Raw genomic sequence first — 6,504 nt, 5'->3', positions numbered from 1 at the left:
AGTTACTTTTTCAGTTAAGAATCAAAGGTTATCCATGTGGGAAACCCCTGTTCTTAGAGATTTCATGCCTTAAGTTCCATATGGCCATGCGTAGGAACATGCATATAACCCAAAACCTCTTTTAACTCTAAAAGAAATAGGATTTTTTAAAAAAACCTTAATTTTTCTTACCTCTTGAAAAAAAAACCCTATTTTCCCTCTATTGTAAACAAGCTCTGATAATTCTTTTTAGGGCTTAGTTCTGTAAACTCTAAATTCTTCTATCTCTGGATCAAGCCAGACCATCAGAAGGCTGCAAACCTGAGCCATCATATTATATTATGATGCCCCTTTCTAAAAATCAAAAGCTGATAAAAGAAGCACCATGGTGCAAAGAAAAATGTACAAGGGTATCCACTACAGCACTGTTTGTAGCAGTAAAAGATTGGAAATGTTCTAAATGTCCATCAGTATGGTACTGGTTAAACATATTTAACACATCCATACCATAAAATACTATGTAGGTATTAAAACAAATGATACAGCCTATATATACAGATATGGAGTGATTTCTAACATCTATTAAGTAAAAATACAAGGCACAGAACAATGTATGTAGTGTGACTCGAAACTGAAAAACACGCACACAAACTTACACATATACACACATACACATGTGCATGCATGGTTGCATATGCCTAGAATATCTTAGAACTTGAAATCAATAGTTGTTTCTTAAGAGAGAGTTTTGGAGGTAAAGGTTAAAGGGAGATGGACTTTGCACTGAATAACTCTGGATACTAAAAATTTACTGTCTGTATATACTGCCTATTTAAAAATCAAACCAAAATGAATGGCCATTAGGAAGTTCATTCTGCTTGTGTGTGTCACAAAAAACAGCTCCATTAAAGGCTAATTTGTGTTCCACAAAAATAGTATTGATGCTTCACCCATCTTGGGGCTTCACAATACATATCCCTATATTAGAGTCTCTGTGAAGGTCCACAGTCAGGAATCCTGTATAATTTAATTTAACAAAATTTATTGATCATATGACCCACCCCATTTTTGGTGGCACATTTTCTCTGAAATTAACACCTTGGAAAGTACAGCACTGCAGCATTTATATTAAAATAAATGGTCACCACAGTGTGCACTGTCTCCAGCTGAGAGGCAGGAATTTAACGGTAGGATGACAGGTGCTGTGGCTCATGCCTGTAATCTCAGCACCTTAGGAGGCCAAGGCAGGAGAATTGCTTGAGTCCAGGAGTTCAAGATCAGCCTGGGCAACATAGTGAGACTATCTCTATCCACCCCTTCCCCCCAAAAAATTAGCTGTGGCTGGGTGTGGTGGCCCCTGCCTATAGTCCCAGACTCAGGAGGCTGAGGCAGGAGGAGTGCTTGAGCCAGGGAGGTCGAGGCTACAGTGAGTGATGATGTTGCCAGCGCACTTCAGCCTGGGTGGCAAAACAAGACCCTGTCTCAAAAAGGAAAAAAAAAAAAAAAAAAGAATTTAGCAGTAGAGTTACCTTTGTTTACTCTGAGGAATTAGTACAGTTCCTAAGTACCTTCATAAGAAGTCTGTATTTCATAAGGTTTTTTTTTTTTTTTTTGAGACGGCTAGTCTTGCTCTGCTGCCCAGGCTGGAGTGCAGTGGGCCGGGTTCTCAGACTCACTGCAAGCTCTGCCTCTGGGTGTATGCCATTCTCCTGCCTCAGCCTCCCAAGCAGCTGGGACTACAGGCGCCTGCCACGGTCGCCGGATAGTTTTTTTGATATTTTTTAGTAGAGACGGGGTTTCATCATGTTAGCCAGGATGGTCTCGATCTTCCTTTGACCCCTCGTGATCCCGCCCGTCTCGGGCCTCCCAAAGTGCTGGGATTACAGAGCTTGAGCCACCGCCCCTGGCCGTTTTTTTTTTTTTTTTTTAAACACTTGGGTTCCAGGACGTAGAGCACAAGTATGCCTCAAGTTTCTCATCCTTAGAACAGGCATAACAGCACCTACTTTGTGGGTGGTTGTTATGTTGAAATTGGATATCCTATGTAAATTCCCTCCCCTAATTAACATGTAAGAGAATTCCAACACTTATGAGTCCCTGCCACACTGTCTTCTCAACATAAATGCGTGTTGTTCCCAAGAGGAAGTGGGGTGAAGATCAGGGCCAATCCATCAGCACCATGGATGATAACATTAAGGCTCTTGGGGGTGCAGTGGATGTTCTTTGTACAAAGAATGGAGTATTTTTAACCACCTTTGTTGCTTGTGACCAGAAAGGTCAGTGGAGGAAGCGTGTCCAGGGGTGAAGGTGAGGGCACGATAAGACATCCTATTCACCAGCATTCAGCGAATATTTTTCAGGCTTTGGAAAGATTAAACGCAGCTGTAAATGAGGCAGCTCTCTTATCTACTGTTAGTTGGTTGCTGCAGAGACCATTCTATTTGTAAACATTATCCAGGATTCACACTGACTAAGGCTTAAGCCTGGTGTTTACCCACCAGCTGCCTTCCCCACAGGATCCTTTCATGTAATAGAGAAAACGTGTGAGTAGATTTCACCCAGGAGGCCGCCCGGAGAGTTTGACAGTTATGTTGGATTAAAATCCACGGCATGTAGAAAAGAAATTTTCACTTCCTTCAAATTCTTAAGAAAGAGAAAGTCAGTTTATCTGTAACATGTTATAAATAAATAAGATTATGAGCCTAATGATACTTGGCTTGTTAGGTGCTATGAAATCTTGGGTCAAAATTTTACTGAGTAAGAAATTATTTTTCTGGATATTAATCACTTTCAAGAGGTTGATAGTAGAAACACCTCCTACTTACAAGGACAAAGTGAGATGCTTTAAAGAGACTGTCTGCCACTTACAAGTCTCACAAGTTGATTTTCATTAATGTCACACTCCAGGGGGCTTCCAGTTGAAAATGGTAAAGAATGATACAAATAAATACTACTTGTTTCCTTTTTTTTTCTTTTTCTTTTTTTTAAGATGGGGTCTTTATCACCCAGACTGGAGGGCAGTGGTACGATCATAACTAACTGTAACTTCAAACTCCTGGGCTCAAGTGATCCTCCTGCCTCAGCCTCCTGAGTAGTTAGGACTACAGGCATGTGCTACTATGCCCCGCTTATTTTTTTATTTTTAATTTTTTGTAGAGACAGGGTCTTGCTATCTTGCCCAGGCTGGTCTCTAACTCCAGGCCTCAAGAAACCCTCTGGTCTCAGCCTCCCAAAGTGCTGGGATTATAGGCATAAGCCACTGTGCTGGCCATTATTTGTTTCCTTGAGGAGTGTCACTGTCCATCAGAGCCTCTGATATCCAATAGAGGATAGAATCCCTGGGGGCTGTTGCTTTAGAAGATTAGAAATTGCAAATATCTCTAGGCATCACAAGGAAAGAGTAGAAAAGTTCTGTAGTTGATAGGATGAGGAGCAGTGACCCTTCAAATGAGAAAGGAAGTAGTGTGCTCAAGTGAGAAATAAAGCTTTAATTAAAAGTGCCTGATATTCAAAAGTTTAGAAATTATGTGTGTCATCTTTGACCTAGCATTTTCATGTCTAGGAATGTATTCAAAGGAACCAACTAAGATGTGTGCAAAGATTAACCTATAAGATTATTCATCTTGGAAACAACCCAAATATCCATTGCTGATGAATGGATAAATAAAATATGGTATATCTGTTCCATGGAATATTCAGCGATAAAAAGGAATGAAGTATTGGTAGACCTATAACATGGATGAGCCTCACAAACATTAAGTGAAAGAGGTCAGACACAAAAGACCGCATGTTTTGTGATCCCATTTATGTGAAATGCCCAGAATAGGCAAATCTACAGAAATATCATGTACATTGGAAGTCGCCTGGGTCTGGGAGGGGTGGTTTGGGGATGACTACACTCGATATAGGTTTCTTTTGGGAATGACAAAAATGTTCCAAACTTAGATTGTGGTGATGGTTGCACAACTCTGAATACACTAAAAACCATTGAATTGTACACTTTAAGTGAGTGAATTTTATGAAGTGTAAACTATATTCCAGTGAAGCTGTTAAAAAAATTATTCAACCTGGGGTTACTTAAAATGAAAAAATATTGGAAAATAACATAAATGACCAACAATAGGGTTGGGTGAATAAATTATTCTGAGCCTATAAGATGTTATACTTTGTAGCCATTAAAAAGAGATCTACCATAGAATGTACAGTGTGATTCAATTATGCAAAATATGTGTATAAGCTTTAGAAGAAGGTCTCAAAAAAGCATATGCCAATATTATTTTACAGTGATTGCATATGATCCTACAGGAGTATGGACAATTTTTATTTTTTTCTCTTTGCTGATTTTAATGCAATGACCATTCCTTTTATGACAGTAATCACATGTAACATTGTATTGAGTACTGGTGTGCTGGGCTAAGTGTTTGACTGGATGTAGTGCATTTAGTCCTTCAACAACCAGGGTACTAGTAACTTATCATTTTACAGATGAGGACAGTGAGGCTGCAATGGGTGAATTTACTCAGGGTGGCACAGTGGGATGGTCTGCATGGTAGCAAATACTAACTCTTTAGCTGGTGATCTCCAAAGTGGGAAGTATATACCCTGACGCAAGCATGCATGATGGGGCATGGAGAAACATATTCAACGTCTATGTCTCTATTTTGACCTCAGCCTTATAAAATTTCTGTGTTGAGGTGTGTTTTATACTATAATGTACCACATATTCTGCTTGCGTCACGTCAGGCACTGTCCTAAGGCCTCTGCAGATGTTCATTTAATTCTTACAACAACCCTATGAAGAAGCTGAGCTACAGAATCCATGCTCTTACCCAGCGTGCTATACTGTACACAGTATATTACTATGGTAATACATATATGCCATATACCAGCGGTGTCTAATCTTTGGCTTCCCTGAGCCACACTGGAAGAATTGTTTTGGGCCATGCATAAAATACACTAACACTAACGAAAGCTGATGAGAAAAAAAAAATGCATGCATAAATCTTGTAATGTTTTAAGAAAGTTTACGAATTTGTGTTGGGCTGCATTCAAAGCCATCCTGGGCAACGGGTTGGACAAGGTTGCCATATACAATTTATACGTTAATAAATATGCAAATTTGGGATTGCCTGATTTTTTAATTTTGTTACTGATAGGATATATCACCAAACATAGAATTGTGTTTTAAACTACACCACACTGCTTCCAGGATAATATTTTAAAAATACAAAGTTGACCTTCTTTTTTGGTAGGAGGGGCGTATGTACATGCGTGTGCATAGACATGTTTAGAGACAATGCTAATGCCGTGATGCGGAGAGCATGACTTTCCCACCTGTCCTGGGGATTCTTCATTTGCGCTTCCTGATTCATCCTCTTCCCTTTTCTACTTCCTCCCTCCCCTATAGGAGAGAACAGAAAATAGAGCGAGGGTGTTCTTTCCTTTCTCTCTCTCACTTCTGTGTGACTTCTGTGGCAGTCACTTCTTCCCTCTGTGTGACTCCAGCCCTGGCTTAGGGGGTGGGGGGGCATTCTCTGTGGTTCCGGTTCTTACCAGGCTCAGGTAACTATGTGCCCTCACTTTGTACCCTTGAGTCCCAGGGGTAGTAACTGCTTGCCCTTGTTGCTAACCTTTTAGGTGGCTCCCATTCCTTGTTAGTTCCCTTGGCCCAGCCTACACCTCTGCAGGTAGTTTCTTCATTAATTCTCTTCACTTGAACCATCAGCCAGCATCCTGACTCAGTGAAACTCTCCTCTATGCCCACGCAGGAGGCTTTACCAAGTGTCAAGGAATAAGGATGACCCACTCAGTGCAATGATTTCACATTTCTGTCCTCCTTAAGAATATATATCCTAGGGATCCTCCGTGCATCTTCAACCAGAAATTATCATTGCCGAGTGCAGCTGATGTTATAAAATCTATTTTCATAAGTCCCAATGAGAGTTCTGCCAGGAATATGTGTGATTTTGACCACATGCCTGACCTTAGTCTCTTGTCTGAAGCCAACTCCAGAGCAGCCCGGAGATAGCGCACCCCACCCTGCTCTCTGTCCAAACCACAGTGGTGACCCAGCTCAGCCACAGCTCTGGGTCCTGGGGCTTGGCCTGCTCTGCATGTAGAAGGCAGGGAGCCAAAGGGGCCAGGCTGTCATCTTCTGGCCTCTGGGGACGTTCAGATGTCCTTGACCATGGTCCAGATCCCCTTCTGGAACCCAGTCTGTCATCACATGTTGTCAGTGAATGTACACATAGTCTTCTTGGCCAAGCCATGAAGCCGGATCCAGGAAGTGGACTTCAGACACAGGTCAGCAGTGGGCAACAGGAAGGCTGGTCAGGCCAATATTGTTAGACTCTTTGTCTTCTTTAAATTTAAGGAAGTGGACACTAAAACACTTTCTATCATTGGCTGAGCCAATGCCCATAATCGGGCCACAGCTATTAACATCAGAAGGCTTGGAGCAGATGAGTCTGAATTCTGTCTCTCTCTCTCTCTCTCTCTCTCTCTCTCTCTCTCTCTCTCTCTCTC

At 41.4% G+C, this 6,504-nt stretch overlaps 1 pseudogene; it reads left to right on the top strand.

Moving 5' to 3' along the window:
• Positions 1 to 2,158: 2,158 nt before the first annotated feature.
• Positions 2,159 to 6,504, top strand: part of LOC108520112 (RNA-binding protein 43 pseudogene) — a 31,894-nt pseudogene continuing 27,548 nt past the window's right edge.

The sequence above is a fragment of the Rhinopithecus bieti genome, unplaced genomic scaffold, assembly GCF_001698545.2.
Source record: "Rhinopithecus bieti isolate Rb0 unplaced genomic scaffold, ASM169854v2 scaffold_47418, whole genome shotgun sequence".
In the NCBI taxonomy this organism is placed as follows: domain Eukaryota; kingdom Metazoa; phylum Chordata; class Mammalia; order Primates; family Cercopithecidae; genus Rhinopithecus; species Rhinopithecus bieti.
This window is presented reverse-complemented; position numbering and strand designations above follow the sequence as displayed.